The sequence below is a fragment of the Microtus oregoni genome, unplaced genomic scaffold (genome assembly GCF_018167655.1).
Source record: "Microtus oregoni isolate MIOR12 unplaced genomic scaffold, Mior012 000067F_ref0000223, whole genome shotgun sequence".
In the NCBI taxonomy this organism is placed as follows: Eukaryota; Metazoa; Chordata; class Mammalia; order Rodentia; family Cricetidae; genus Microtus; species Microtus oregoni.
The window spans coordinates 6595426-6616079 of record NW_024543974.1 but is presented as its reverse complement, the minus strand read 5'-3'; the positions used below and the strand labels follow the sequence as shown (position 1 = coordinate 6616079).

Sequence of the window (20654 nt, the reverse complement as noted above, 5' to 3'; positions counted from 1 at the left end):
TTCTGATTTTGATTAAGGTATTGTGATTGTGTAGTTCATTTAAATATGTACTGTGTAATTAAGAAATATAAGTTGTTAATAGATAATCATAAATAATAGTCAAGTTTGTAGTCATGTTAGTTAATATTTTCTAGATGTGCGTAGATATATTTTAGATAGACATTCTTCATGTCTTTCAACGATTACAGAATAAGACATTTAATGTTTTAATAACTTAGGACTTTTCATGACAATGAGACACTCTGCTCCTGGCAGCACCAATGTACTTCAAGAGGAAGATGGGCATCGAAGAGGCACCTTATGGAGTTTGATAGCCATTTGGGCAAGAAACTGCTCTTGCCTGGACTATTGCATAAACTGGACACAGAGAACCCACAGAGAGAGGACTACTGAACTTGCCTAAGGTGAGATGATCTTTCGGGGTTCCTGATTCATTTTGAAAGAGTCTGTGAGACATTCTGCAGGACACAACAGATAGTGACTGAACTGACTTTGAATTTTCCTGCTTTATGGAAATGTCTGCTGGATACCATGGACCTGAAGGCTGAAGATGGATGCCCCAACGGTACAAAAGAACTTTCGGTGACTGTCCAGGCAGCGAGATGTCTTTTTCTTTTCTAGAGTTTGAAGTTTCTTAGTTCTTGTTTACTTAGGTAATATATCTTTCTGGAGTCTTTGATGGAGTTAAGAATAGTTAGTTATAGTTATAGTTTTCCTTAGTTATGATAAAGATTATTGTAACTTTTACTTGATAACTGTTTTGTTATATGAAATTTTGCTATGTCAAAGCCTTTTTTTTTGTTTAAACCGAAAAAGGGGAAATGATGGAGGAAGGTCATTGGCTAATAATGGAACTGCCCTGGCCCATTTTATTGGTTAGAGGATAGGTGGGAGGAGTAAACAGAACAGAACGCTGGGAGGAAGAGGAAGTGAGCTCAGACTCACAGCTCTCCTCTAGGGAGCAGACGCCTGAGAGAGACGCCATGCCCCGCTCCCGGGATGAAGCTCCGACCCAGGATGGACATAGGCTAGAATCTTCCTGGTAAGTGCACCTTGGGGTGCCATACACAGATGATTAGAAATGGGCTAAATTAATATATGAGAATTAGCCTAGAAGAGAATGGGCCAAGCAGTGTTTAAAAGAATACAGTATCTGTGTAATTATTTCCGAGCATAAGCTAGCCGGACAGGCGGCTGGGGTGTTGGGGACGCAGCCCCGCCGCCGCCCTTATTACTTCATATGGCGCCCAACGTGGGGCTCGAACCCACGACCCTGAGATTCAGAGTCTCATGCTCTACCAACTGAGCTAGCCAGGCAGGCGGCTGGGGTGTTGGGGACGCAGCCCCTCCGCCGCCCTTATTACTTCAGTTGGCACCCAGACGTGTGGACAGCTGAAACCCACTTAAAAAACCTGAGAAGGCTTAAAAATAAGGGAGAGAGAGTTTAACACAGATTTTTGCTGTTTGTTGGTGGCGTGCTGTAGAGAGATTTCCTGATTCGGCAACAGTAGCAGAAAAAACGCTGTGTCATTTTAAAGCGCGACTTCCTGGGGCTGTGCCGCCATTGCAATCTCTGTCTGGCTCCTGCAGGAGACAGAGCTTTTGAATAGAGCATTTGGAGTAAAGTGCTACGATTAGTTTGATGGCAACTAGACTTGCTGTGTTCTCAGGTCTGCTCTGCTTGCCAGAGGCAAGCAAGTGCCTCATTTAAGAGAGGCTTCCTGACTCAGCTTTAGCTGCAAAACCCTGCAGCTCATTAAGAGGTCCTGCCATGAAACACTTAAACAGTGTTGACAAAAAGCTGAACACATGCTTTTTGGTTTTCAGCCGTAGCAGGAAAAAAGCTGCGCCGTTTAAAAATGCCAGCTTTCTGGGCCATCCTGCCAGGGCAAACTCTGACTCTTTTATGCAGGCAGTTCATGCGGTTTGCAAGCACAGGCTGCTGAAGCTCGCTTGCTGGCAGGAACCTTGAAATGCCATAGAGAGTTGTCGCAGTAAACGTGGCTACAGCCAGTACTCAGCCATGAGGCTGGAAAGCTAAATAATGGACTGGATCTAGCTGGCAAAGCCACGCCTTTAGTCCTACTGAGATTGCTTGGTAAATTAAAGACTCGTGTGGTCAGAATAAGAGAGATATACAGTAGAGAGAGATTCAAAGACAAAGAATATTTTTAAATGGTTTACAGTGTGTTAAAAATATATGCAGACTAAAAGTTGAAGTTCTTAAAGTAAAAAAACAAAAAAAAAAGGAAGAGAGTTGTTGTGTGTGGTAACACACACCTTTAATCCCAGTGCCTAGAAGGCAGAGGCAAACTGATCTCTGTGAGTTCAAGGTGTAGTAGCATACACCTTTAATCCCAATGCCTGGGAGGCAGAGACAGGCGGATCTCTGAGAGTTCAAAGACAGCCCGGTCTACAGAGTTACTTCAGGTCAAAGATACAGAGAACCTGTCTCAAAAAGCAAAAAGTTAAAAGTAAAAATAAACGAATAGAGGTTAAAACAAAGCTGTACAATGATGGAAAATACACAGAGAATTTTGATACTGTATGCTATTATGCTCTCTTTGAATTGTTTAAATGCTGAGGAAAGAGCAAAAGCTACTAAAACATATTTATTTATAAATATTGCTGAACTAATCCAACATAGATATTATGAATTTGGATCTAAGGATATGATACTTTGGAAAGGAGTTTCTTATTTTGTTTTCACAGAGGATGAGACGCTGTTCATTTCTTCTATTCCAATTTGGTATGATGGACCACGCCCTCCTGAAGGGTTGGTGTGAACGCCTTCAAAAAATTGCTTCACTCAACTGCCAACTGAGATGAAGCTAGCACACAGGTTATTCTATGAAAGACCTAATTAACGACGCATCAATTCAGCAGGAAGCAGTTTGGAGAGAAATAACTGCGCCCATATTCCCAAATAATGTTTATAAATGTCCTTTTACATTTAAAGTGGGATATGATATAGGTATGAATAATTTGCATTAGTATAGATTTTGCTTTATTGATAGAGATTTACGGTCAATTTTGTTATATTTATAAGTGTTTCTGATTTTGATTAAGGTATTGTGATTGTGTAGTTCATTTAAATATGTACTGTGTAATTAAGAAATATAAGTTGTTAATAGATAATCATAAATAATAGTCAAGTTTGTAGTCATGTTAGTTAATATTTTCTAGATGTGCGTAGATATATTTTAGATAGACATTCTTCATGTCTTTCAACGATTACAGAATAAGACATTTAATGTTTTAATAACTTAGGACTTTTCATGACAATGAGACACTCTGCTCCTGGCAGCACCAATGTACTTCAAGAGGAAGATGGGCATCGAAGAGGCACCTTATGGAGTTTGATAGCCATTTGGGCAAGAAACTGCTCTTGCCTGGACTATTGCATAAACTGGACACAGAGAACCCACAGAGAGAGGACTACTGAACTTGCCTAAGGTGAGATGATCTTTCGGGGTTCCTGATTCATTTTGAAAGAGTCTGTGAGACATTCTGCAGGACACAACAGATAGTGACTGAACTGACTTTGAATTTTCCTGCTTTATGGAAATGTCTGCTGGATACCATGGACCTGAAGGCTGAAGATGGATGCCCCAACGGTACAAAAGAACTTTCGGTGACTGTCCAGGCAGCGAGATGTCTTTTTCTTTTCTAGAGTTTGAAGTTTCTTAGTTCTTGTTTACTTAGGTAATATATCTTTCTGGAGTCTTTGATGGAGTTAAGAATAGTTAGTTATAGTTATAGTTTTCCTTAGTTATGATAAAGATTATTGTAACTTTTACTTGATAACTGTTTTGTTATATGAAATTTTGCTATGTCAAAGCCTTTTTTTTTGTTTAAACCGAAAAAGGGGAAATGATGGAGGAAGGTCATTGGCTAATAATGGAACTGCCCTGGCCCATTTTATTGGTTAGAGGATAGGTGGGAGGAGTAAACAGAACAGAACGCTGGGAGGAAGAGGAAGTGAGCTCAGACTCACAGCTCTCCTCTAGGGAGCAGACGCCTGAGAGAGACGCCATGCCCCGCTCCCGGGATGAAGCTCCGACCCAGGATGGACATAGGCTAGAATCTTCCTGGTAAGTGCACCTTGGGGTGCCATACACAGATGATTAGAAATGGGCTAAATTAATATATGAGAATTAGCCTAGAAGAGAATGGGCCAAGCAGTGTTTAAAAGAATACAGTATCTGTGTAATTATTTCCGAGCATAAGCTAGCCGGACAGGCGGCTGGGGTGTTGGGGACGCAGCCCCGCCGCCGCCCTTATTACTTCATATGGCGCCCAACGTGGGGCTCGAACCCACGACCCTGAGATTCAGAGTCTCATGCTCTACCAACTGAGCTAGCCAGGCAGGCGGCTGGGGTGTTGGGGACGCAGCCCCTCCGCCGCCCTTATTACTTCAGTTGGCACCCAGACGTGTGGACAGCTGAAACCCACTTAAAAAACCTGAGAAGGCTTAAAAATAAGGGAGAGAGAGTTTAACACAGATTTTTGCTGTTTGTTGGTGGCGTGCTGTAGAGAGATTTCCTGATTCGGCAACAGTAGCAGAAAAAACGCTGTGTCATTTTAAAGCGCGACTTCCTGGGGCTGTGCCGCCATTGCAATCTCTGTCTGGCTCCTGCAGGAGACAGAGCTTTTGAATAGAGCATTTGGAGTAAAGTGCTACGATTAGTTTGATGGCAACTAGACTTGCTGTGTTCTCAGGTCTGCTCTGCTTGCCAGAGGCAAGCAAGTGCCTCATTTAAGAGAGGCTTCCTGACTCAGCTTTAGCTGCAAAACCCTGCAGCTCATTAAGAGGTCCTGCCATGAAACACTTAAACAGTGTTGACAAAAAGCTGAACACATGCTTTTTGGTTTTCAGCCGTAGCAGGAAAAAAGCTGCGCCGTTTAAAAATGCCAGCTTTCTGGGCCATCCTGCCAGGGCAAACTCTGACTCTTTTATGCAGGCAGTTCATGCGGTTTGCAAGCACAGGCTGCTGAAGCTCGCTTGCTGGCAGGAACCTTGAAATGCCATAGAGAGTTGTCGCAGTAAACGTGGCTACAGCCAGTACTCAGCCATGAGGCTGGAAAGCTAAATAATGGACTGGATCTAGCTGGCAAAGCCACGCCTTTAGTCCTACTGAGATTGCTTGGTAAATTAAAGACTCGTGTGGTCAGAATAAGAGAGATATACAGTAGAGAGAGATTCAAAGACAAAGAATATTTTTAAATGGTTTACAGTGTGTTAAAAATATATGCAGACTAAAAGTTGAAGTTCTTAAAGTAAAAAAACAAAAAAAAAAGGAAGAGAGTTGTTGTGTGTGGTAACACACACCTTTAATCCCAGTGCCTAGAAGGCAGAGGCAAACTGATCTCTGTGAGTTCAAGGTGTAGTAGCATACACCTTTAATCCCAATGCCTGGGAGGCAGAGACAGGCGGATCTCTGAGAGTTCAAAGACAGCCCGGTCTACAGAGTTACTTCAGGTCAAAGATACAGAGAACCTGTCTCAAAAAGCAAAAAGTTAAAAGTAAAAATAAACGAATAGAGGTTAAAACAAAGCTGTACAATGATGGAAAATACACAGAGAATTTTGATACTGTATGCTATTATGCTCTCTTTGAATTGTTTAAATGCTGAGGAAAGAGCAAAAGCTACTAAAACATATTTATTTATAAATATTGCTGAACTAATCCAACATAGATATTATGAATTTGGATCTAAGGATATGATACTTTGGAAAGGAGTTTCTTATTTTGTTTTCACAGAGGATGAGACGCTGTTCATTTCTTCTATTCCAATTTGGTATGATGGACCACGCCCTCCTGAAGGGTTGGTGTGAACGCCTTCAAAAAATTGCTTCACTCAACTGCCAACTGAGATGAAGCTAGCACACAGGTTATTCTATGAAAGACCTAATTAACGACGCATCAATTCAGCAGGAAGCAGTTTGGAGAGAAATAACTGCGCCCATATTCCCAAATAATGTTTATAAATGTCCTTTTACATTTAAAGTGGGATATGATATAGGTATGAATAATTTGCATTAGTATAGATTTTGCTTTATTGATAGAGATTTACGGTCAATTTTGTTATATTTATAAGTGTTTCTGATTTTGATTAAGGTATTGTGATTGTGTAGTTCATTTAAATATGTACTGTGTAATTAAGAAATATAAGTTGTTAATAGATAATCATAAATAATAGTCAAGTTTGTAGTCATGTTAGTTAATATTTTCTAGATGTGCGTAGATATATTTTAGATAGACATTCTTCATGTCTTTCAACGATTACAGAATAAGACATTTAATGTTTTAATAACTTAGGACTTTTCATGACAATGAGACACTCTGCTCCTGGCAGCACCAATGTACTTCAAGAGGAAGATGGGCATCGAAGAGGCACCTTATGGAGTTTGATAGCCATTTGGGCAAGAAACTGCTCTTGCCTGGACTATTGCATAAACTGGACACAGAGAACCCACAGAGAGAGGACTACTGAACTTGCCTAAGGTGAGATGATCTTTCGGGGTTCCTGATTCATTTTGAAAGAGTCTGTGAGACATTCTGCAGGACACAACAGATAGTGACTGAACTGACTTTGAATTTTCCTGCTTTATGGAAATGTCTGCTGGATACCATGGACCTGAAGGCTGAAGATGGATGCCCCAACAGTACAAAAGAACTTTCGGTGACTGTCCAGGCAGCGAGATGTCTTTTTCTTTTCTAGAGTTTGAAGTTTCTTAGTTCTTGTTTACTTAGGTAATATATCTTTCTGGAGTCTTTGATGGAGTTAAGAATAGTTAGTTATAGTTATAGTTTTCCTTAGTTATGATAAAGATTATTGTAACTTTTACTTGATAACTGTTTTGTTATATGAAATTTTGCTATGTCAAAGCCTTTTTTTTTGTTTAAACCGAAAAAGGGGAAATGATGGAGGAAGGTCATTGGCTAATAATGGAACTGCCCTGGCCCATTTTATTGGTTAGAGGATAGGTGGGAGGAGTAAACAGAACAGAACGCTGGGAGGAAGAGGAAGTGAGCTCAGACTCACAGCTCTCCTCTAGGGAGCAGACGCCTGAGAGAGACGCCATGCCCCGCTCCCGGGATGAAGCTCCGACCCAGGATGGACATAGGCTAGAATCTTCCTGGTAAGTGCACCTTGGGGTGCCATACACAGATGATTAGAAATGGGCTAAATTAATATATGAGAATTAGCCTAGAAGAGAATGGGCCAAGCAGTGTTTAAAAGAATACAGTATCTGTGTAATTATTTCCGAGCATAAGCTAGCCGGACAGGCGGCTGGGGTGTTGGGGACGCAGCCCCGCCGCCGCCCTTATTACTTCATATGGCGCCCAACGTGGGGCTCGAACCCACGACCCTGAGATTCAGAGTCTCATGCTCTACCAACTGAGCTAGCCAGGCAGGCGGCTGGGGTGTTGGGGACGCAGCCCCTCCGCCGCCCTTATTACTTCAGTTGGCACCCAGACGTGTGGACAGCTGAAACCCACTTAAAAAACCTGAGAAGGCTTAAAAATAAGGGAGAGAGAGTTTAACACAGATTTTTGCTGTTTGTTGGTGGCGTGCTGTAGAGAGATTTCCTGATTCGGCAACAGTAGCAGAAAAAACGCTGTGTCATTTTAAAGCGCGACTTCCTGGGGCTGTGCCGCCATTGCAATCTCTGTCTGGCTCCTGCAGGAGACAGAGCTTTTGAATAGAGCATTTGGAGTAAAGTGCTACGATTAGTTTGATGGCAACTAGACTTGCTGTGTTCTCAGGTCTGCTCTGCTTGCCAGAGGCAAGCAAGTGCCTCATTTAAGAGAGGCTTCCTGACTCAGCTTTAGCTGCAAAACCCTGCAGCTCATTAAGAGGTCCTGCCATGAAACACTTAAACAGTGTTGACAAAAAGCTGAACACATGCTTTTTGGTTTTCAGCCGTAGCAGGAAAAAAGCTGCGCCGTTTAAAAATGCCAGCTTTCTGGGCCATCCTGCCAGGGCAAACTCTGACTCTTTTATGCAGGCAGTTCATGCGGTTTGCAAGCACAGGCTGCTGAAGCTCGCTTGCTGGCAGGAACCTTGAAATGCCATAGAGAGTTGTCGCAGTAAACGTGGCTACAGCCAGTACTCAGCCATGAGGCTGGAAAGCTAAATAATGGACTGGATCTAGCTGGCAAAGCCACGCCTTTAGTCCTACTGAGATTGCTTGGTAAATTAAAGACTCGTGTGGTCAGAATAAGAGAGATATACAGTAGAGAGAGATTCAAAGACAAAGAATATTTTTAAATGGTTTACAGTGTGTTAAAAATATATGCAGACTAAAAGTTGAAGTTCTTAAAGTAAAAAAACAAAAAAAAAAAGGAAGAGAGTTGTTGTGTGTGGTAACACACACCTTTAATCCCAGTGCCTAGAAGGCAGAGGCAAACTGATCTCTGTGAGTTCAAGGTGTAGTAGCATACACCTTTAATCCCAATGCCTGGGAGGCAGAGACAGGCGGATCTCTGAGAGTTCAAAGACAGCCCGGTCTACAGAGTTACTTCAGTTCAAAGATACAGAGAACCTGTCTCAAAAAGCAAAAAGTTAAAAGTAAAAATAAACGAATAGAGGTTAAAACAAAGCTGTACAATGATGGAAAATACACAGAGAATTTTGATACTGTATGCTATTATGCTCTCTTTGAATTGTTTAAATGCTGAGGAAAGAGCAAAAGCTACTAAAACATATTTATTTATAAATATTGCTGAACTAATCCAACATAGATATTATGAATTTGGATCTAAGGATATGATACTTTGGAAAGGAGTTTCTTATTTTGTTTTCACAGAGGATGAGACGCTGTTCATTTCTTCTATTCCAATTTGGTATGATGGACCACGCCCTCCTGAAGGGTTGGTGTGAACGCCTTCAAAAAATTGCTTCACTCAACTGCCAACTGAGATGAAGCTAGCACACAGGTTATTCTATGAAAGACCTAATTAACGACGCATCAATTCAGCAGGAAGCAGTTTGGAGAGAAATAACTGCGCCCATATTCCCAAATAATGTTTATAAATGTCCTTTTACATTTAAAGTGGGATATGATATAGGTATGAATAATTTGCATTAGTATAGATTTTGCTTTATTGATAGAGATTTACGGTCAATTTTGTTATATTTATAAGTGTTTCTGATTTTGATTAAGGTATTGTGATTGTGTAGTTCATTTAAATATGTACTGTGTAATTAAGAAATATAAGTTGTTAATAGATAATCATAAATAATAGTCAAGTTTGTAGTCATGTTAGTTAATATTTTCTAGATGTGCGTAGATATATTTTAGATAGACATTCTTCATGTCTTTCAACGATTACAGAATAAGACATTTAATGTTTTAATAACTTAGGACTTTTCATGACAATGAGACACTCTGCTCCTGGCAGCACCAATGTACTTCAAGAGGAAGATGGGCATCGAAGAGGCACCTTATGGAGTTTGATAGCCATTTGGGCAAGAAACTGCTCTTGCCTGGACTATTGCATAAACTGGACACAGAGAACCCACAGAGAGAGGACTACTGAACTTGCCTAAGGTGAGATGATCTTTCGGGGTTCCTGATTCATTTTGAAAGAGTCTGTGAGACATTCTGCAGGACACAACAGATAGTGACTGAACTGACTTTGAATTTTCCTGCTTTATGGAAATGTCTGCTGGATACCATGGACCTGAAGGCTGAAGATGGATGCCCCAACGGTACAAAAGAACTTTCGGTGACTGTCCAGGCAGCGAGATGTCTTTTTCTTTTCTAGAGTTTGAAGTTTCTTAGTTCTTGTTTACTTAGGTAATATATCTTTCTGGAGTCTTTGATGGAGTTAAGAATAGTTAGTTATAGTTATAGTTTTCCTTAGTTATGATAAAGATTATTGTAACTTTTACTTGATAACTGTTTTGTTATATGAAATTTTGCTATGTCAAAGCCTTTTTTTTTGTTTAAACCGAAAAAGGGGAAATGATGGAGGAAGGTCATTGGCTAATAATGGAACTGCCCTGGCCCATTTTATTGGTTAGAGGATAGGTGGGAGGAGTAAACAGAACAGAACGCTGGGAGGAAGAGGAAGTGAGCTCAGACTCACAGCTCTCCTCTAGGGAGCAGACGCCTGAGAGAGACGCCATGCCCCGCTCCCGGGATGAAGCTCCGACCCAGGATGGACATAGGCTAGAATCTTCCTGGTAAGTGCACCTTGGGGTGCCATACACAGATGATTAGAAATGGGCTAAATTAATATATGAGAATTAGCCTAGAAGAGAATGGGCCAAGCAGTGTTTAAAAGAATACAGTATCTGTGTAATTATTTCCGAGCATAAGCTAGCCGGACAGGCGGCTGGGGTGTTGGGGACGCAGCCCCGCCGCCGCCCTTATTACTTCATATGGCGCCCAACGTGGGGCTCGAACCCACGACCCTGAGATTCAGAGTCTCATGCTCTACCAACTGAGCTAGCCAGGCAGGCGGCTGGGGTGTTAGGGACGCAGCCCCTCCGCCGCCCTTATTACTTCAGTTGGCACCCAGACGTGTGGACAGCTGAAACCCACTTAAAAAACCTGAGAAGGCTTAAAAATAAGGGAGAGAGAGTTTAACACAGATTTTTGCTGTTTGTTGGTGGCGTGCTGTAGAGAGATTTCCTGATTCGGCAACAGTAGCAGAAAAAACGCTGTGTCATTTTAAAGCGCGACTTCCTGGGGCTGTGCCGCCATTGCAATCTCTGTCTGGCTCCTGCAGGAGACAGAGCTTTTGAATAGAGCATTTGGAGTAAAGTGCTACGATTAGTTTGATGGCAACTAGACTTGCTGTGTTCTCAGGTCTGCTCTGCTTGCCAGAGGCAAGCAAGTGCCTCATTTAAGAGAGGCTTCCTGACTCAGCTTTAGCTGCAAAACCCTGCAGCTCATTAAGAGGTCCTGCCATGAAACACTTAAACAGTGTTGACAAAAAGCTGAACACATGCTTTTTGGTTTTCAGCCGTAGCAGGAAAAAAGCTGCGCCGTTTAAAAATGCCAGCTTTCTGGGCCATCCTGCCAGGGCAAACTCTGACTCTTTTATGCAGGCAGTTCATGCGGTTTGCAAGCACAGGCTGCTGAAGCTCGCTTGCTGGCAGGAACCTTGAAATGCCATAGAGAGTTGTCGCAGTAAACGTGGCTACAGCCAGTACTCAGCCATGAGGCTGGAAAGCTAAATAATGGACTGGATCTAGCTGGCAAAGCCACGCCTTTAGTCCTACTGAGATTGCTTGGTAAATTAAAGACTCGTGTGGTCAGAATAAGAGAGATATACAGTAGAGAGAGATTCAAAGACAAAGAATATTTTTAAATGGTTTACAGTGTGTTAAAAATATATGCAGACTAAAAGTTGAAGTTCTTAAAGTAAAAAAACAAAAAAAAAAAGGAAGAGAGTTGTTGTGTGTGGTAACACACACCTTTAATCCCAGTGCCTAGAAGGCAGAGGCAAACTGATCTCTGTGAGTTCAAGGTGTAGTAGCATACACCTTTAATCCCAATGCCTGGGAGGCAGAGACAGGCGGATCTCTGAGAGTTCAAAGACAGCCCGGTCTACAGAGTTACTTCAGGTCAAAGATACAGAGAACCTGTCTCAAAAAGCAAAAAGTTAAAAGTAAAAATAAACGAATAGAGGTTAAAACAAAGCTGTACAATGATGGAAAATACACAGAGAATTTTGATACTGTATGCTATTATGCTCTCTTTGAATTGTTTAAATGCTGAGGAAAGAGCAAAAGCTACTAAAACATATTTATTTATAAATATTGCTGAACTAATCCAACATAGATATTATGAATTTGGATCTAAGGATATGATACTTTGGAAAGGAGTTTCTTATTTTGTTTTCACAGAGGATGAGACGCTGTTCATTTCTTCTATTCCAATTTGGTATGATGGACCACGCCCTCCTGAAGGGTTGGTGTGAACGCCTTCAAAAAATTGCTTCACTCAACTGCCAACTGAGATGAAGCTAGCACACAGGTTATTCTATGAAAGACCTAATTAACGACGCATCAATTCAGCAGGAAGCAGTTTGGAGAGAAATAACTGCGCCCATATTCCCAAATAATGTTTATAAATGTCCTTTTACATTTAAAGTGGGATATGATATAGGTATGAATAATTTGCATTAGTATAGATTTTGCTTTATTGATAGAGATTTACGGTCAATTTTGTTATATTTATAAGTGTTTCTGATTTTGATTAAGGTATTGTGATTGTGTAGTTCATTTAAATATGTACTGTGTAATTAAGAAATATAAGTTGTTAATAGATAATCATAAATAATAGTCAAGTTTGTAGTCATGTTAGTTAATATTTTCTAGATGTGCGTAGATATATTTTAGATAGACATTCTTCATGTCTTTCAACGATTACAGAATAAGACATTTAATGTTTTAATAACTTAGGACTTTTCATGACAATGAGACACTCTGCTCCTGGCAGCACCAATGTACTTCAAGAGGAAGATGGGCATCGAAGAGGCACCTTATGGAGTTTGATAGCCATTTGGGCAAGAAACTGCTCTTGCCTGGACTATTGCATAAACTGGACACAGAGAACCCACAGAGAGAGGACTACTGAACTTGCCTAAGGTGAGATGATCTTTCGGGGTTCCTGATTCATTTTGAAAGAGTCTGTGAGACATTCTGCAGGACACAACAGATAGTGACTGAACTGACTTTGAATTTTCCTGCTTTATGGAAATGTCTGCTGGATACCATGGACCTGAAGGCTGAAGATGGATGCCCCAACGGTACAAAAGAACTTTCGGTGACTGTCCAGGCAGCGAGATGTCTTTTTCTTTTCTAGAGTTTGAAGTTTCTTAGTTCTTGTTTACTTAGGTAATATATCTTTCTGGAGTCTTTGATGGAGTTAAGAATAGTTAGTTATAGTTATAGTTTTCCTTAGTTATGATAAAGATTATTGTAACTTTTACTTGATAACTGTTTTGTTATATGAAATTTTGCTATGTCAAAGCCTTTTTTTTTGTTTAAACCGAAAAAGGGGAAATGATGGAGGAAGGTCATTGGCTAATAATGGAACTGCCCTGGCCCATTTTATTGGTTAGAGGATAGGTGGGAGGAGTAAACAGAACAGAACGCTGGGAGGAAGAGGAAGTGAGCTCAGACTCACAGCTCTCCTCTAGGGAGCAGACGCCTGAGAGAGACGCCATGCCCCGCTCCCGGGATGAAGCTCCGACCCAGGATGGACATAGGCTAGAATCTTCCTGGTAAGTGCACCTTGGGGTGCCATACACAGATGATTAGAAATGGGCTAAATTAATATATGAGAATTAGCCTAGAAGAGAATGGGCCAAGCAGTGTTTAAAAGAATACAGTATCTGTGTAATTATTTCCGAGCATAAGCTAGCCGGACAGGCGGCTGGGGTGTTGGGGACGCAGCCCCGCCGCCGCCCTTATTACTTCATATGGCGCCCAACGTGGGGCTCGAACCCACGACCCTGAGATTCAGAGTCTCATGCTCTACCAACTGAGCTAGCCAGGCAGGCGGCTGGGGTGTTGGGGACGCAGCCCCTCCGCCGCCCTTATTACTTCAGTTGGCACCCAGACGTGTGGACAGCTGAAACCCACTTAAAAAACCTGAGAAGGCTTAAAAATAAGGGAGAGAGAGTTTAACACAGATTTTTGCTGTTTGTTGGTGGCGTGCTGTAGAGAGATTTCCTGATTCGGCAACAGTAGCAGAAAAAACGCTGTGTCATTTTAAAGCGCGACTTCCTGGGGCTGTGCCGCCATTGCAATCTCTGTCTGGCTCCTGCAGGAGACAGAGCTTTTGAATAGAGCATTTGGAGTAAAGTGCTACGATTAGTTTGATGGCAACTAGACTTGCTGTGTTCTCAGGTCTGCTCTGCTTGCCAGAGGCAAGCAAGTGCCTCATTTAAGAGAGGCTTCCTGACTCAGCTTTAGCTGCAAAACCCTGCAGCTCATTAAGAGGTCCTGCCATGAAACACTTAAACAGTGTTGACAAAAAGCTGAACACATGCTTTTTGGTTTTCAGCCGTAGCAGGAAAAAAGCTGCGCCGTTTAAAAATGCCAGCTTTCTGGGCCATCCTGCCAGGGCAAACTCTGACTCTTTTATGCAGGCAGTTCATGCGGTTTGCAAGCACAGGCTGCTGAAGCTCGCTTGCTGGCAGGAACCTTGAAATGCCATAGAGAGTTGTCGCAGTAAACGTGGCTACAGCCAGTACTCAGCCATGAGGCTGGAAAGCTAAATAATGGACTGGATCTAGCTGGCAAAGCCACGCCTTTAGTCCTACTGAGATTGCTTGGTAAATTAAAGACTCGTGTGGTCAGAATAAGAGAGATATACAGTAGAGAGAGATTCAAAGACAAAGAATATTTTTAAATGGTTTACAGTGTGTTAAAAATATATGCAGACTAAAAGTTGAAGTTCTTAAAGTAAAAAAACAAAAAAAAAAGGAAGAGAGTTGTTGTGTGTGGTAACACACACCTTTAATCCCAGTGCCTAGAAGGCAGAGGCAAACTGATCTCTGTGAGTTCAAGGTGTAGTAGCATACACCTTTAATCCCAATGCCTGGGAGGCAGAGACAGGCGGATCTCTGAGAGTTCAAAGACAGCCCGGTCTACAGAGTTACTTCAGGTCAAAGATACAGAGAACCTGTCTCAAAAAGCAAAAAGTTAAAAGTAAAAATAAACGAATAGAGGTTAAAACAAAGCTGTACAATGATGGAAAATACACAGAGAATTTTGATACTGTATGCTATTATGCTCTCTTTGAATTGTTTAAATGCTGAGGAAAGAGCAAAAGCTACTAAAACATATTTATTTATAAATATTGCTGAACTAATCCAACATAGATATTATGAATTTGGATCTAAGGATATGATACTTTGGAAAGGAGTTTCTTATTTTGTTTTCACAGAGGATGAGACGCTGTTCATTTCTTCTATTCCAATTTGGTATGATGGACCACGCCCTCCTGAAGGGTTGGTGTGAACGCCTTCAAAAAATTGCTTCACTCAACTGCCAACTGAGATGAAGCTAGCACACAGGTTATTCTATGAAAGACCTAATTAACGACGCATCAATTCAGCAGGAAGCAGTTTGGAGAGAAATAACTGCGCCCATATTCCCAAATAATGTTTATAAATGTCCTTTTACATTTAAAGTGGGATATGATATAGGTATGAATAATTTGCATTAGTATAGATTTTGCTTTATTGATAGAGATTTACGGTCAATTTTGTTATATTTATAAGTGTTTCTGATTTTGATTAAGGTATTGTGATTGTGTAGTTCATTTAAATATGTACTGTGTAATTAAGAAATATAAGTTGTTAATAGATAATCATAAATAATAGTCAAGTTTGTAGTCATGTTAGTTAATATTTTCTAGATGTGCGTAGATATATTTTAGATAGACATTCTTCATGTCTTTCAACGATTACAGAATAAGACATTTAATGTTTTAATAACTTAGGACTTTTCATGACAATGAGACACTCTGCTCCTGGCAGCACCAATGTACTTCAAGAGGAAGATGGGCATCGAAGAGGCACCTTATGGAGTTTGATAGCCATTTGGGCAAGAAACTGCTCTTGCCTGGACTATTGCATAAACTGGACACAGAGAACCCACAGAGAGAGGACTACTGAACTTGCCTAAGGTGAGATGATCTTTCGGGGTTCCTGATTCATTTTGAAAGAGTCTGTGAGACATTCTGCAGGACACAACAGATAGTGACTGAACTGACTTTGAATTTTCCTGCTTTATGGAAATGTCTGCTGGATACCATGGACCTGAAGGCTGAAGATGGATGCCCCAACGGTACAAAAGAACTTTCGGTGACTGTCCAGGCAGCGAGATGTCTTTTTCTTTTCTAGAGTTTGAAGTTTCTTAGTTCTTGTTTACTTAGGTAATATATCTTTCTGGAGTCTTTGATGGAGTTAAGAATAGTTAGTTATAGTTATAGTTTTCCTTAGTTATGATAAAGATTATTGTAACTTTTACTTGATAACTGTTTTGTTATATGAAATTTTGCTATGTCAAAGCCTTTTTTTTTTGTTTAAACCGAAAAAGGGGAAATGATGGAGGAAGGTCATTGGCTAATAATGGAACTGCCCTGGCCCATTTTATTGGTTAGAGGATAGGTGGGAGGAGTAAACAGAACAGAACGCTGGGAGGAAGAGGAAGTGAGCTCAGACTCACAGCTCTCCTCTAGGGAGCAGACGCCTGAGAGAGACGCCATGCCCCGCTCCCGGGATGAAGCTCCGACCCAGGATGGACATAGGCTAGAATCTTCCTGGTAAGTGCACCTTGGGGTGCCATACACAGATGATTAGAAATGGGCTAAATTAATATATGAGAATTAGCCTAGAAGAGAATGGGCCAAGCAGTGTTTAAAAGAATACAGTATCTGTGTAATTATTTCCGGGCATAAGCTAGCCGGACAGGCGGCTGGGGTGTTGGGGACGCAGCCCCGCCGCCGCCCTTATTACTTCATATGGCGCCCAACGTGGGGCTCGAACCCACGACCCTGAGATTCAGAGTCTCATGCTCTACCAACTGAGCTAGCCAGGCAGGCGGCTGGGGTGTTGGGGACGCAGCCCCTCCGCCGCCCTTATTACTTCAGTTGGCACCCAGACGTGTGGACAGCTGAAACCCACTTAAAAAACCTGAGAAGGCTTAAAAATAAGGGAGAGAGAGTTTAACACAGATTTTTGCTGTTTGTTGGTGGCGTGCTGTAGAGAGATTTCCTGATTCGGCAACAGTAGCAGAAAAAACGCTGTGTCATTTTAAAGCGCGACTTCCTGGGGCTGTGCCGCCATTGCAATCTCTGTCTGGCTCCTGCAGGAGACAGAGCTTTTGAATAGAGCATTTGGAGTAAAGTGCTACGATTAGTTTGATGGCAACTAGACTTGCTGTGTTCTCAGGTCTGCTCTGCTTGCCAGAGGCAAGCAAGTGCCTCATTTAAGAGAGGCTTCCTGACTCAGCTTTAGCTGCAAAACCCTGCAGCTCATTAAGAGGTCCTGCCATGAAACACTTAAACAGTGTTGACAAAAAGCTGAACACATGCTTTTTGGTTTTCAGCCGTAGCAGGAAAAAAGCTGCGCCGTTTAAAAATGCCAGCTTTCTGGGCCATCCTGCCAGGGCAAACTCTGACTCTTTTATGCAGGCAGTTCATGCGGTTTGCAAGCACAGGCTGCTGAAGCTCGCTTGCTGGCAGGAACCTTGAAATGCCATAGAGAGTTGTCGCAGTAAACGTGGCTACAGCCAGTACTCAGCCATGAGGCTGGAAAGCTAAATAATGGACTGGATCTAGCTGGCAAAGCCACGCCTTTAGTCCTACTGAGATTGCTTGGTAAATTAAAGACTCGTGTGGTCAGAATAAGAGAGATATACAGTAGAGAGAGATTCAAAGACAAAGAATATTTTTAAATGGTTTACAGTGTGTTAAAAATATATGCAGACTAAAAGTTGAAGTTCTTAAAGTAAAAAAACAAAAAAAAAAGGAAGAGAGTTGTTGTGTGTGGTAACACACACCTTTAATCCCAGTGCCTAGAAGGCAGAGGCAAACTGATCTCTGTGAGTTCAAGGTGTAGTAGCATACACCTTTAATCCCAATGCCTGGGAGGCAGAGACAGGCGGATCTCTGAGAGTTCAAAGACAGCCCGGTCTACAGAGTTACTTCAGGTCAAAGATACAGAGAACCTGTCTCAAAAAGCAAAAAGTTAAAAGTAAAAATAAACGAATAGAGGTTAAAACAAAGCTGTACAATGATGGAAAATACACAGAGAATTTTGATACTGTATGCTATTATGCTCTCTTTGAATTGTTTAAATGCTGAGGAAAGAGCAAAAGCTACTAAAAGATATTCATTTATAAATATTGCTGAACTAATCCAACATAGATATTATGAATTTGGATCTAAGGATATGATACTTTGGAAAGGAGTTTCTTATTTTGTTTTCACAGAGGATGAGACGCTGTTCATTTCTTCTATTCCAATTTGGTATGATGGACCACGCCCTCCTGAAGGGTTGGTGTGAACGCCTTCAAAAAATTGCTTCACTCAACTGCCAACTGAGATGAAGCTAGCACACAGGTTATTCTATGAAAGACCTAATTAACGACGCATCAATTCAGCAGGAAGCAGTTTGGAGAGAAATAACTGCGCCCATATTCCCAAATAATGTTTATAAATGTTCTTTTACATTTAAAGTGGGATATGATATAGGTATGAATAATTTGCATTAGTATAGATTTTGCTTTATTGATAGAGATTTACGGTCAATTTTGTTATATTTATAAGTGTTTCTGATTTTGATTAAGGTATTGTGATTGTGTAGTTCATTTAAATATGTACTGTGTAATTAAGAAATATAAGTTGTTAATAGATAATCATAAATAATAGTCAAGTTTGTAGTCATGTTAGTTAATATTTTCTAGATGTGCGTAGATATATTTTAGATAGACATTCTTCATGTCTTTCAACGATTACAGAATAAGACATTTAATGTTTTAATAACTTAGGACTTTTCATGACAATGAGACACTCTGCTCCTGGCAGCACCAATGTACTTCAAGAGGAAGATGGGCATCGAAGAGGCACCTTATGGAGTTTGATAGCCATTTGGGCAAGAAACTGCTCTTGCCTGGACTATTGCATAAACTGGACACAGAGAACCCACAGAGAGAGGACTACTGAACTTGCCTAAGGTGAGATGATCTTTCGGGGTTCCTGATTCATTTTGAAAGAGTCTGTGAGACATTCTGCAGGACACAACAGATAGTGACTGAACTGACTTTGAATTTTCCTGCTTTATGGAAATGTCTGCTGGATACCATGGACCTGAAGGCTGAAGATGGATGCCCCAACGGTACAAAAGAACTTTCGGTGACTGTCCAGGCAGCGAGATGTCTTTTTCTTTTCTAGAGTTTGAAGTTTCTTAGTTCTTGTTTACTTAGGTAATATATCTTTCTGGAGTCTTTGATGGAGTTAAGAATAGTTAGTTATAGTTATAGTTTTCCTTAGTTATGATAAAGATTATTGTAACTTTTACTTGATAACTGTTTTGTTATATGAAATTTTGCTATGTCAAAGCCTTTTTTTTTGTTTAAACCGAAAAAGGGGAAATGATGGAGGAAGGTCATTGGCTAATAATGGAACTGCCCTGGCCCATTTTATTGGTTAGAGGATAGGTGGGAGGAGTAAACAGAACAGAACGCTGGGAGGAAGAGGAAGTGAGCTCAGACTCACAGCTCTCCTCTAGGGAGCAGACGCCTGAGAGAGACGCCATGCCCCGCTCCCGGGATGAAGCTCCGACCCAGGATGGACATAGGCTAGAATCTTCCTGGTAAGTGCACCTTGGGGTGCCATACACAGATGATTAGAAATGGGCTAAATTAATATGTGAAAATTAGCCTAGAAGAGAATGGGCCAAGCAGTGTTTAAAAGAATACAGTATCCGTGTAATTATTTCGGGGCATAAGCTAGCCGGACAGGCAGCTGGGGTGTTGGGGACGCAGCCCCGCCGCCGCCCTTATTACTTCATATGGCGCCCAATGTGGGGCTCGAACCCACGACCCTGAGATTCAGAGTCTCATGCTCTACCAACTGAGCTAGCCAGGCAGGCGGCTGGGGTGTTGGGGACGCAGCCCCTCCGCCGCCCTTATTACTTCAGTTGGCACCCAGACGTGTGGACAGCTGAAACCCACTTAAAAAACCTGAGAAGGCTTAAAAATAAGGGAGAGAGAGTTTAACACAGATTTTTGCTGTTTGTTGGTGGCGTGCTGTAGAGAGATTTCCTGATTCGGCAACAGTAGCAGAAAAAACGCTGTGTCATTTTAAAGCGCGACTTCCTGGGGCTGTGCCGCCATTGCAATCTCTGTCTGGCTCCTGCAGGAGACAGAGCTTTTGAATAGAGCATTTGGAGTAAAGTGCTACGATTAGTTTGATGGCAACTAGACTTGCTGTGTTCTCAGGTCTGCTCTGCTTGCCAGAGGCAAGCAAGTGCCTCATTTAAGAGAGGCTTCCTGACTCAGCTTTAGCTGCAAAACCCTGCAGCTCATTAAGAGGTCCTGCCATGAAACACTTAAACAGTGTTGACAAAAAGCTGAACACATGCTTTTTGGTTTTCAGCCGTAGCAGGAAAAAAGCTGCGCCGTTTAAAAATGCCAGCTTTCTGGGCCATCCTGCCAGGGCAAACTCTGACTCTTTTATGCAGGCAGTTCATGCGGTTTGCAAGCACAGGCTGCTGAAGCTCGCTTGCTGGCAGGAACCTTGAAATGCCATAGAGAGTTGTCGCAGTAAACGTGGCTACAGCCAGTACTCAGCCATGAGGCTGGAAAGCTAAATAATGGACTGGATCTAGCTGGCAAAGCCACGCCTTTAGTCCTACTGAGATTGCTTGGTAAATTAAAGACTCGTGTGGTCAGAATAAGAGAGATATACAGTAGAGAGAGATTCAAAGACAAAGAATATTTTTAAATGGTTTACAGTGTGTTAAAAATATATGCAGACTAAAAGTTGAAGTCCTTAAAGTAAAAAAACAAAAAAAAAGGAAGAGAGTTGTTGTGTGTGGTAACACACACCTTTAATCCCAGTGCCTAGAAGGCAGAGGCAAACTGATCTCTGTGAGTTCAAGGTGTAGT

At 41.6% G+C, this 20654-nt stretch overlaps 7 non-coding genes across 7 annotated transcripts; all 7 read right to left on the bottom strand.

The window, feature by feature from the left end:
• Positions 1-1244: 1244 nt before the first annotated feature.
• Trnaq-cug lies at positions 1245-1317 on the bottom strand. The gene has a single exon. It is a non-coding gene; the product is annotated as a tRNA-Gln (tRNA).
• Positions 1318-4296: 2979 nt separating this feature from the next.
• Positions 4297-4369, bottom strand: Trnaq-cug. Its single transcript has one exon. It is a non-coding gene; the product is annotated as a tRNA-Gln (tRNA).
• A 2979-nt stretch (positions 4370-7348) lies between these two features.
• On the bottom strand, positions 7349-7421 carry Trnaq-cug. Its single transcript has one exon. It is a non-coding gene; the product is annotated as a tRNA-Gln (tRNA).
• A 2980-nt stretch (positions 7422-10401) lies between these two features.
• Trnaq-cug lies at positions 10402-10474 on the bottom strand. Its single transcript has one exon. It is a non-coding gene; the product is annotated as a tRNA-Gln (tRNA).
• A 2980-nt stretch (positions 10475-13454) lies between these two features.
• Trnaq-cug lies at positions 13455-13527 on the bottom strand. Its single transcript has one exon. It is a non-coding gene; the product is annotated as a tRNA-Gln (tRNA).
• A 2980-nt stretch (positions 13528-16507) lies between these two features.
• Trnaq-cug lies at positions 16508-16580 on the bottom strand. The gene has a single exon. It is a non-coding gene; the product is annotated as a tRNA-Gln (tRNA).
• Positions 16581-19559: 2979 nt separating this feature from the next.
• Positions 19560-19632, bottom strand: Trnaq-cug. The gene has a single exon. It is a non-coding gene; the product is annotated as a tRNA-Gln (tRNA).
• Positions 19633-20654: the final 1022 nt, after the last annotated feature.